Genomic DNA, 10,649 nt, shown 5'->3' on the forward strand with positions numbered 1-10,649 from the left:
AAGTAGATGTATGGATAAAGGACGCTTGTCTATTTCTTGGGGTTAGAGTTAACCCCAAAAGTGCATTGGGGTTGCAGGGCCATTCTATGGCCTCCCTTCCCTGTGTGCGCTCGCTTTGCAGGGTTAGTGGTCGCTGACCGGCACAGTGTTGAGTTAGTGTAGGGGGGGGGGGGGAGGGGGAAATGAATGTAAATTGCAAACTTGGTTTATATCACATCTACTGATGATTTAGATTTAGAAAGTTGTAACGACAGGGACACTTTAAGTCAGAGTACTTCTCCAACATTTGAGTTTGTACTGCTTTTAGAATCCAATCTTTGATCCTGGTCCATGCTGTTAAATTGTAGGCTTGAAGCAAAAAGATTCTTCTAAAAAGAGAAATGTGAGGACATAAACAGACCAGTTATGTACAAAGCAATGTTCTTTTTTTTTTTTTTTTTTTTTTTTAAATTTAAATTAGCAATAAATAGGTCAGAATTTAACATTCTAAAAAATAGGGATTATTGTTTCAAGAGGGAAAAAAAATGGGTGACTGGTCAGAAACCTAGTCTGGCTTTTGTTGGTGAGCCACATACTTGACATTGCGATATATCTTACATTGTATTTTATCTGATTTGGATCCAAAATGTTACAACATTAGGTACATACACATTTAAACCAAGAATACGAATATCACACTTATCTTGGCCAGGTAAATATTGAGATTTGGTAGGTATTCAAACCAATATAAACTTAAAAAAAAAAAAAAATTAGACTCCAAACAGCACATTTTGGGACATGCTTAGCTCCATCACATTCAAGTCACCAATACCCATTATTTGTTCTAGGAGGAATGTGGTGCTGACAAGCTCATCCAGAGGGACCAATTTAATTTCGGAAGCTGTACGACCACCAGTAATTTTTCTACTATTGTGAATGTGCGCCACCGACGGCAGGAATCTTCCCTCTTTTTATGAGTTTCGGCCAGGCTCCTTTTTTTAACTCCTTGGCTATTTATGCTTACCACCATTTTGACTCACTACCTAAACATAAATACACAGGCCTAAATATTACGGACATTAATGTTGATGTTTTAATATTGTGAGATATAGTGTTTCAATATGTTGCTAACTTGTATTTGATCCAACATTGATTTCAATGGGGTTCATAAGTTGTGTCGAGCATTGAATAATGCTTGACCGTAACGAGACTAGAGGAAGTCAGAAAAACCCACAAAACAGCAGTAAACCGCCTGCTCGGCCAAAAGCTGAACGTTCTTCTCTACTAGTGAATCTACATTTATGATTAGTGTGTCATTTTTTGTTTTTTACTACTTCGAAACTTGAGAGCTTTCATACATTATAATGGATATTTTCAGAAAAATTTACTAGGAATTTTTTTTTTACATGGTGACGATATATGATTGTAGGTCAAATTCTGATTTTTTTTCCCCCATGGAAATTTTAACAGACATAACATTCTACACAAAGGGACAAGGGGGGACTGCGTTCCAGTCTAATGGCCCTATTCCACGGAACAATTATCGTTCGTTTGCGGACGATATCGACCGCTACGGACGATAATCGTTCCGTGGAATAGAGTGCAACGATCAGCCGACATCGTTCATGTCGGCTGATCGTTGCAGTCGCTTGTTTTTCAACAAGTTGTAAAACAAGCGACTGATATAGCAGCGATCTGCTGCCGTCGCTCCGTTGAATAGGAGCATCGGCAGCAGACGCTGCTATATCCTATGGGCTGCCCGGACGATCAGCGATCCTCCGAGCAGCCCCCCCGCAGCTCCCCGCCGCCCCTCCCGCACTCACCCGCTCGCTGCAGCCGCGTTGAATAGCGGCGGCAGCGAGCGGCGAACGAGGAGCAAACGAGCGCTAATAGCGCTCGTTTGCTCCTCTAAAACGACCCGTGGAATAGGGCCATAAGACTTCCAAATATTCAAGCACCGCCTCATACCCTTCTTAGATCTTTTTAAAAGTGTCTCCTAGTACTGGATAATTGTATCAATCCCTACATTCCAACACTGAAGGAAGCTTATCATTTAGTCAGGAAAAAGGACCCGCCACTTATCACTTAGGCAGGAAAAGGACCCACCATCCTACCTCTGAAACTTCTTCATTTATCTTTTCCCTTACCACATCAACGTTTAACAAAACAGATTTCAAATTCTCAGCAATCACACAACCCACACTCGAATATGGAGGAACATGAAAGCCATCTCTGAAACCTTCCATTATCAACTTAGCTTTCGGCCTGTCTGGAAACAGTTCTAGATATGGTAACAGGCTTGTCAGTTTCACTGGCGTCAATGCTTTATTACCAACAACTCTTTCGTGGTGGGCAGACCATGTCCCAACTGCACTGATTTCTTAAAGCACCGGGACATGGGGTGCTGCCCCCCACAAAAGGAACACTCATGCTTGTATCTACAATTACTGTTCAATTAGCAGGACCCTTCATTATAAGCGAAACAGGTGCCTTTACGAAAACCACCCTGGCTATTGGAAACAGGCTTAGGCATAGAATTTCTTTGTGGCAGCATTAGACTGATCCACAAGCCCACGTCTTTGTTACCCCACTTTAAGTTGGGGTGAACAGCCAACTTTTGAAGAAACATTTAGTCATAATTATACTATGACATGCCCCTAAAACTACAGTAGGCCTCCAATATATTATCTTGGTGCTGAAATAATTGTGAGCATATCTCAGCATGTTTTTCTTATAGAATAGCACAATAAATCCAATATGCCTGCAACCAATTAGAGATAATAAATCAATAAACTCAAAACGCCAAATGTTCTCTTTCATACTCTGTTGCAGGTGAAAGCCTAGCGGTGACATCTCACATGCCAGAGCCTCTTTTACACATATCTCAGTCACCCCAGCACCTTTTTCAATCACTGGTACATTAGTAGAACCAGCGCGCCCTCGATGATTAATTGTCATAGCTGCATGCAACTCCCTTCCACTCCATACATTTGCTATGGAAGGGGCAGCAGGTATACCTTGAGCCACAAGGGCACAAAACTGTCTGACAGACTCATTAGACAATATATCAGACACAGCGCGTGCACTGACTAACACTGAGTGTCTCCCTATCAGCCGCTGCAGCTCCTGGTGAATGGACGAATCCTCCAGCCCTGCAGATGGTCTCCTTCTCTGCTGGGACTCCCTGCTATGCTCACGACCATAACGGGAACCAGAGGTGCTGCCGGAGGGGGCCGGGTGAGGGGAGCTTTGGAAGCTCTTTTACCGCACCTCGTTCCTGCTGACTGTTGATATGCTCATCAGCACCCCGCTCCTAATTAACTGGTCTGGGTGGCAGGACATACAATCCTCCTCGATGGACCCGCCTCTTCCTCGTCCTGTCCGGCCTCTTCCTCCACTCACACAGGCTCCGTTTCTCTCAGACAGTATGTCAGCCAGGCTTTGCCTCCGGCACCTTCGGCATGTTGGATCACCGGCGATAATAAGTTCTCCATCTTACTCCGGAACCACTACACAGAACCGCAGCAATACAGAGACCTCTGACCAATAACGCAGCACCGCGACCGGCACAGAAACCCTGCAAATCTCCTCAGCAACCAAGCGCAGCAACTGACTGGCTTCTCTCTTCTCCACAGCCCACTCGCCGAATCACCTGAGTTGCCGGGACATAACCTATAAGTAGCAGCTGAATCTTCCCTCTCCTGGGCGCTGACCAATCGGAATAAGGCACATGGTTCTATTTTTAGCCCCTGCAATTCCCGCTCACCGACCTCTACCAATCAGCAGGCTGCTCAAACACCTGGCAACCAGAAACATCTGGAACGGTAAGACCATCTGCCACATAAAAAAGAATAAAATTAGAATACCATTCTAATAACCAACATCTATAGTACAAAATGCATTGGGGGATGCATCCATGTGTCCCCCTTTAAATAAAAAAGGGGGGCCCTGACATATGGGGGGAGATTTATCAAACATGGTGTAACGTGAAACTGGCTCAGTTGCCCCTAGCAACCAATCAGATTCCACCTTTCATTTTCCAAAGAGTCTGTGAGGAATGAGAAGTGGAATCTGATTGGTTGCTAGGGGCAACTGGGCCTGTTTCACTTTACACCATGTTTGATAAATCTCCCTCATGGTGTCTGATGTGTGTAAATTTGAAATATAACTATCAATAGTGAACCAGGGCACATAACACAAAATGTGTGGATAGTTTAATTCATAATTCTTTCCAAACTGTGCTAGTATCCCATGAGATTTTCACATATACAACATTGGGCTAGCATGCCCCATCGGAAATTACCTCTGTCACTGACTATAGCTGGGCCAGCCACCATGATTTTTCTCTCGCCCTTTGATATTACAGAATAGGGCATGAGAAACACCATCATTTTGTTAGCCCACTGGCTGAATCTATGCTGGACATTGAAATACGCACAAGGCATACATTGTGCGTGCAAGGCCATGATCCTTCACTCTAGCAAGCAGATGGTGTTCCATGTTATTTTGCTCACTTACATTACAGTACTTGTTACTCAACACATAACTGGTGTCAAACAGACTTGACCTTGTAATTGTGCACAATATAAACTTGTGTGGTTTTGGTCATATCCACACTCCAGCTTCCCTTAAAGGGGAACTCCGTCCCGGGGTAATTTTTGGATATGGGCGGGGACGGGGTGGTTATGGACGGCGGAGGTCACTTAGCCCCCCCGGTTCCAGGGTCGCGGATCGCGCCGCCTGGTACACCCGTTCCGCTACGGCCGCTGAATGGCTGAGCTACTTTGAGACGTCCTGAGCCAGTTGGGCACGACATCACCATAGGCTGCAATTTTTGCCAGATGACGATGCATGTACACTTCACAATTCCGGAGGTAGTTACAACAACTCGGAATTGGAAGTGCAGGGATTCATAGCTCTCTCCTGTGGCTAAAAAATCGCAGTGGATGAAAGCCAAGTAACGTAGGAGATTCTAACGGACATGTAAGGGGAAAAAAAATCAACACCAGTTAATAGATAGCTTTGCCATGATCCATTGTTTTTTTCTGGCTGTTACGGCACCAATCTAACACATGGGACAATTGGGCAGCAAGGTAGTTCTTAATATCGGAAAGTCCAACTCCGCCTCGGTCTTTAGGTCTAAATATAAGACTGTGGCTTTTGCTGATTTGCCACCCCAGATAAATTTAGACTGGGAAGAGATCAGGGATTTAAAGAATGCTGCAGGCAGACGAATGGGGAGGCACTGAAAAAAGTATAATACAACCCCTGGTAAAAAGTATGGAATCACCAGTCTTGGATGAGCGCTCATTCAGAAATTTCATGCTGTAAAACAAACTCAGATCAAAAACATGATACAATATTAAGGTCTTTCCAAAGTGCAACTTGTTGGCTTTCAGGAACACTCAAAGAAATGAAGAGAAAACATTGTGGAAGTTAGTGAATGACACTTTTATTGACCAAGCACAGGGAAATAAATATGGAATCACTCAATTCTGAGGAAAAAAGTGTGGAATCATAAAAAACACATAAACAAAAGACCATTCAAAATGCATCACTAGTATTTAGTTGCACCACCTTTGGCTTTTATAACAGCTTTCAGTCTTTGAGGCATGGACTTGATGAGTGACAAACAGTATTCTGCATCAATTTGGTGCCAACTCTCTTTGATAGCAGTTGCCAGATCAGCTTTGCAGGTTGGAGCCTTCTTGTGGACCATTTTTTTCAATCTCCACCACAGGTTTTCAATTGGGTTGAGATCTGGACTATTTGAAGGCCATGACATCGACTGAATGTGTCTTTCTTCAAGGAATGCCTTCACTGTTTTTGCCCTATGGCACGATGCATTGTCATCTTGGAAAATTATTTCATCATCTCCAAACATCTGTTCAATTGAAGGGATGAGAAAACTGTCCAAAATGTCAATGTAAACTTGTGCATTGATGGAAGAATTAACCACACTCATCTCCCCAGTGCCTTTGCCTGACATGCAGCTCCATATCATCAAGGACTGTGGAAATTTGGTTGTTTTCTTCAGGCAGGCCTCTTCATAAATCTCACTGGAACGGCACCAAACAAAAGTTCCAGCATCATCACCTTGTCCAATGCAGATTCTTGACTCATCACTGAAGACAACTTTCATCCAGTCATCCACAGTCCATGATTGCCTCTCCTTAGCCCATTGGAGTCTTGTTTTTTTATGTTTAGGTATCAATGCTGGTTTTCGTTTAGCTTTCCTGTATAGAAATCCCATCTCCTTTAGGCGATTTCTTACGGTTCAGTCACATACATTGACTCCAGCTTCCTCCCATTTGTGCTTCATCTGTTTAGTTGTACTTTTTCGGTTTTCAAGACAAATGGCCTTAAGTTGTCTTTTCTTGACGCTTTGATGTCTTTCTTGGTCTACCAGTACGCTTGGCTTTAACAACCATTCCATGCTGTTTGTATTTGGTCCATATCTTGGATACAGCTCACATCTTTAGCAACCATGCGTGAAGGGTTACCTTCTTCAAGAAGTTTCACAATCCTCTCTTTTGTTTCAAGGGACATTTCTTTTGTTGGAGCCATGGTTCTCGCCACTCCACTTCGTCCAGCAGCCCTCCAAGGTGTCATGACTGCAGGTGTTTTTGACTGCAGACTAACGGGCACATCTAATCTGGGGCAGGTGTCCATTTAGGGAAAGGAAATAGACTGGGTGTGTCCTTTTTTTCTACCTCCAATTGGAGTGATTCCACACTTTTTTCCTCAGAATTGAGTGATTCCATATTTATTCCCCTGTGCTTGGTGAATAAAAGTGTCATTCACTAACTTTCACAATGTTTTCTCTTCATTTCTTTCAGTGTTCCTGAAAGCCAACAAGTTGCACTTTGGAATGACCTTAATATTGTATCATGTTTTTGATCTGAGTTTGTTTTACAGCATGAAATGTCTGAATGAGTGCTCATCCAAGACTGGTGATTCCATACTTTTTACCAGGGGTTGTATTCTCGGTAGGATGTTCATTTTATATATGGAACAGCGGGCAAACCACGTGAACATCCCTTTCCTCCTCTTAGCACATTCAGCAACAATGGTGTTTAAGAGCAGAAAGTAATTGCGCTGGTACAGCTTACTCAAATCCGCAGTCAGATAAACCCCCAAATACTTGAGAGTCTGTTGCTCAGCAAAAACTAAAGGCTGTTTTAAGGTTTGCCACCATTTCTGCAGGAATTAGATTAAGATTAAGAGCCTCTGATTTGGTAAACGTAATTTTAAAGTTAGAAAGGCGTGCATAGACTTCAAATTTCTGCATAAGATTCGACAGGGAAACCAAAGGAGAGGTGATAAAGAACAAAAGGTCATCGGCCGCAATTTTATTAGACAACTTAGCAACCTTCAATCCAGAGATATTCTGGTTTGTCCAGACTCCATACGCAAAAAGGGTTCCAAAGTTAATATAAAAAAAAGGGGAGACGGGGCACCCCGGCCGTGTTCCATTTGCTATGGGAAATTCCGAAGAGAAAATGCCGTTCACCCGTTCCAGCCGCTTGCTTCATTGTGCGCTATGGGGAGTTTAGATGCGGGTGCGCGTTGATGCGCCTGCATCAGAGCTCTGCGGCAGGGATGATCCGGGCAGAGACCGGCCGTTTCGTGACCCGGCTGGGGTCACGGAACGGCCGGTCTCTTACTGTGTGTGAACATAGCCTTATACTGGTCTGCTGCAGACCACATACATGGAATGCCGAGCCGGGATCAGCGTCATTCCGACGCAGAGTCCTGGCCGGCTCATTACAACGATGCGGTCACGGAGGGGAGATCCCCCACTAGACACCAGGGAGAGGGGCCGCCACCACTATTCAAATGCAGCTGTCAGCTTTGATAGCTGCATTTGAATAGATAATTAGCCTGCCACGGCGATCGGCCCGCGTTGGCTACACATAGCAACTGGAGACAGCGGGCTGCAGAGAGGGCTCACGCCCGGAGCCCTCTCTGATCACCCTTAACGGGTATACCATCATGCGTCGTTAAGGGGTTAACACACACCCCTTCCCCATTGCTGTCATGTGACCACACAGACCTCTGACAGCAGCCCTGCTTCTCTATTCTAGCCTGTTGTACTACACTACTGCATTATGGGGATGGAGTAGAGTGGTCACGAAGCAGCACTGGTCCGGTCAGGGCAGCATCCGGTGGCTGTGACTGCGGGGTTCAGAAGGGAGGGAGGGGGGTTATAGCAGCAGCAGCCCTACCCGTGAGTGTGGGTTACTGACAGGGTGGATGCAGGGCTACGTCACTGGGATGAAGGGATGAAGGCACTACAGGGCTGAGGGTGTGATTAGTATAAGTAGAGGGGAGGAATATGGATTAGGTGGGCAGGTAGAGGGACGGCAATATGATTAAATGATGTGCGCTGCAGCATTGGAGTTGTAGGCATTCAGCAGCGCACGCCCAGCTGGCTCAGACGGGAAGTGCGGGCTTTTTGAAAAATGAACAGAGGGCACACCAGAGGCTGGGAATGGGGCGTATGGGGTCCTGGTAATGCAGCACATTGTAGGTAGTATATATGAGCAGCTTGGGAAACATTTTGTTAATTTCATGCAGTGCCGCACTTCTTCTTTAATTTTACCTCATCATGACGTCTAGACATGCTTAGGGTCAGAGACAAAAGTAATTTTAAATAAGGCCTAAAGCAAAGGGGCCGACTAGTAGACTTTTTTTTGTCACAGAAAAAACCAAGGGACCTTGTCACCTCACAACAGGTATTACCAATTGGTAAACTCCTGTCAGAACTCACGATTATCAAATGCACTTTTTTTTCCTCACACACATCAACTAGCTTTATTAAACATCATTACAACTGGACAAGCTGCGAGAAATCTGCAACAGTAAACTTGCAGCATAAAATACGCAATACGCACATACATGCGATTTTCCTGCACAAATATCGCATTAAGGTTACATGCGAGTTTACTACGGATTCACAGCGAAAATTCCGCTGCGGATCAGTCGTGTGTGTTTGTACCCTAAGGGGGAAATTTTATTCACAAAACGGCTATTTGCAAATAAAATATTAGTAAATTGGCATTTTTCGCCGGGGGTGGAACGGGAGGCGAGGACTCAGAGTCTGCACGATTCATCACTGTTTTCTCGTAAAGATACGCAGAAAACCTACTCCAGCTCTCAGCGCCTCCGTTTGACTGGCCTCTCCCCTCTCTGCAGCTCACCCTCTTCAGGCTCTTCACCCACCGCTTCCACCACTTGCTTGTCCTGACCATGCGGCACCCCAGCCTGGTAGGGGCACTCTCCGCCACCTTCGGGGCTTCCTCCAGGCACCTCCGTAGCCAGGCCTCTCCACTGGAGGTCTCCGCCCTCCTTATAAATGCTGACAGCAGATCCTTCATCTTGCCGTGACGTCGGACTGGATGTCGGTAGGTGGGACTTCTGGTTGCCGAGCCGGTCCACTTACCGTTGCTGCTCCGCTCTCCTCTTCAGACGCCGCTGCCGCTAACACTACACCGGAGGACTCGCTGCTGAGATGCTGCGCCGGCCCAGGGGAAACAGCTTGACCACGCCGCGTCTCCACATCACCACTGCTGGGCTCTTCTCAACCACTCACTGCTCAGCCGCCGGCTCCTGACGCTCAGCGCTGTTCCTCTCAGCTCTACCGGAACTCTTCAGTCTTCATCCACAGGTAGCTTTCCAGCGCTGTGTCTCTTCTTAAATTCAAACTGAATCTCCCGCACTTTCTCACAGCCAATCACAGCTGATCACATCACCCAGCTACTCCTCCCGCTTGACCAATCAGCTGATGGCATCAGCTGTTCAGAGGAATCTTCTGGAACCGGACCGAACCATCAGTGAGGAGAGAAAAAAGGGGGAGGGCGACACAGGTAATGGGACAGACCAAGTCTGCCCTATGCAAACCTACATAGAACCGGGGGGGGGGGGGGGGGGGGGGGGGGAGACTGCAATTCCTTGTGTGTGTCCCCATTAATTTGGGGGGGGGGGAGCTTCGCAGATCCTTGCTTTTAAGGCGAGTGTCCGATACTCCAGACCAAGGAGCAAACTGCCAACAACCTGGAAATGACGCCAAGGACGAAGATAAGAGGCATACCTTCCTTCTTGGTGCCCAATGTGCAATAGAGGGCTATCAGCAGGTTAGATTCGTCAAACCCTTAGTGTCCCCCAGGGGTTAAGATTGCACCTGTGTTTCCCTGATCACATGACCTTGGACATGGCACTCACTTATTAGTTGGTCTCAATTTTTATTCATTTGTGGTATTGTTGTGTGTAGACGATAATTAAGCACAGTTGCACGAAATGTGTTTCTATGGAGCACTTTAGTTTTAAATCCCCTCATAAAAGTTACATTTTATCCATCGACCTCTCGGAGTGCTGGTTCCACCACCTTGTTTTGAAGCAACTTTCTGTTTGGAGCATTTGGCCAACCCTGGAGGCCCATGCACCCTCCACCCTGATCATCTGTTGCTAAGTACCGTCTTATTTGGTGAGCTGTATATTTTCTTCTATATATTTGCATTTTGTGGTTGTTAAACTGTATTTTATAGTTCTTATTTGTAGTACTGTAATATATAGTGCCGATAGATGGAGCTGTATCAGTGGACTACAATCTTATTGAGTTATAATATACAATAACAGTAGATGGAGATTTTATGATATCTAGACACATT

The sequence above is a fragment of the Dendropsophus ebraccatus genome, chromosome 12, assembly GCF_027789765.1.
Source record: "Dendropsophus ebraccatus isolate aDenEbr1 chromosome 12, aDenEbr1.pat, whole genome shotgun sequence".
In the NCBI taxonomy this organism is placed as follows: Eukaryota; Metazoa; Chordata; class Amphibia; order Anura; family Hylidae; genus Dendropsophus; species Dendropsophus ebraccatus.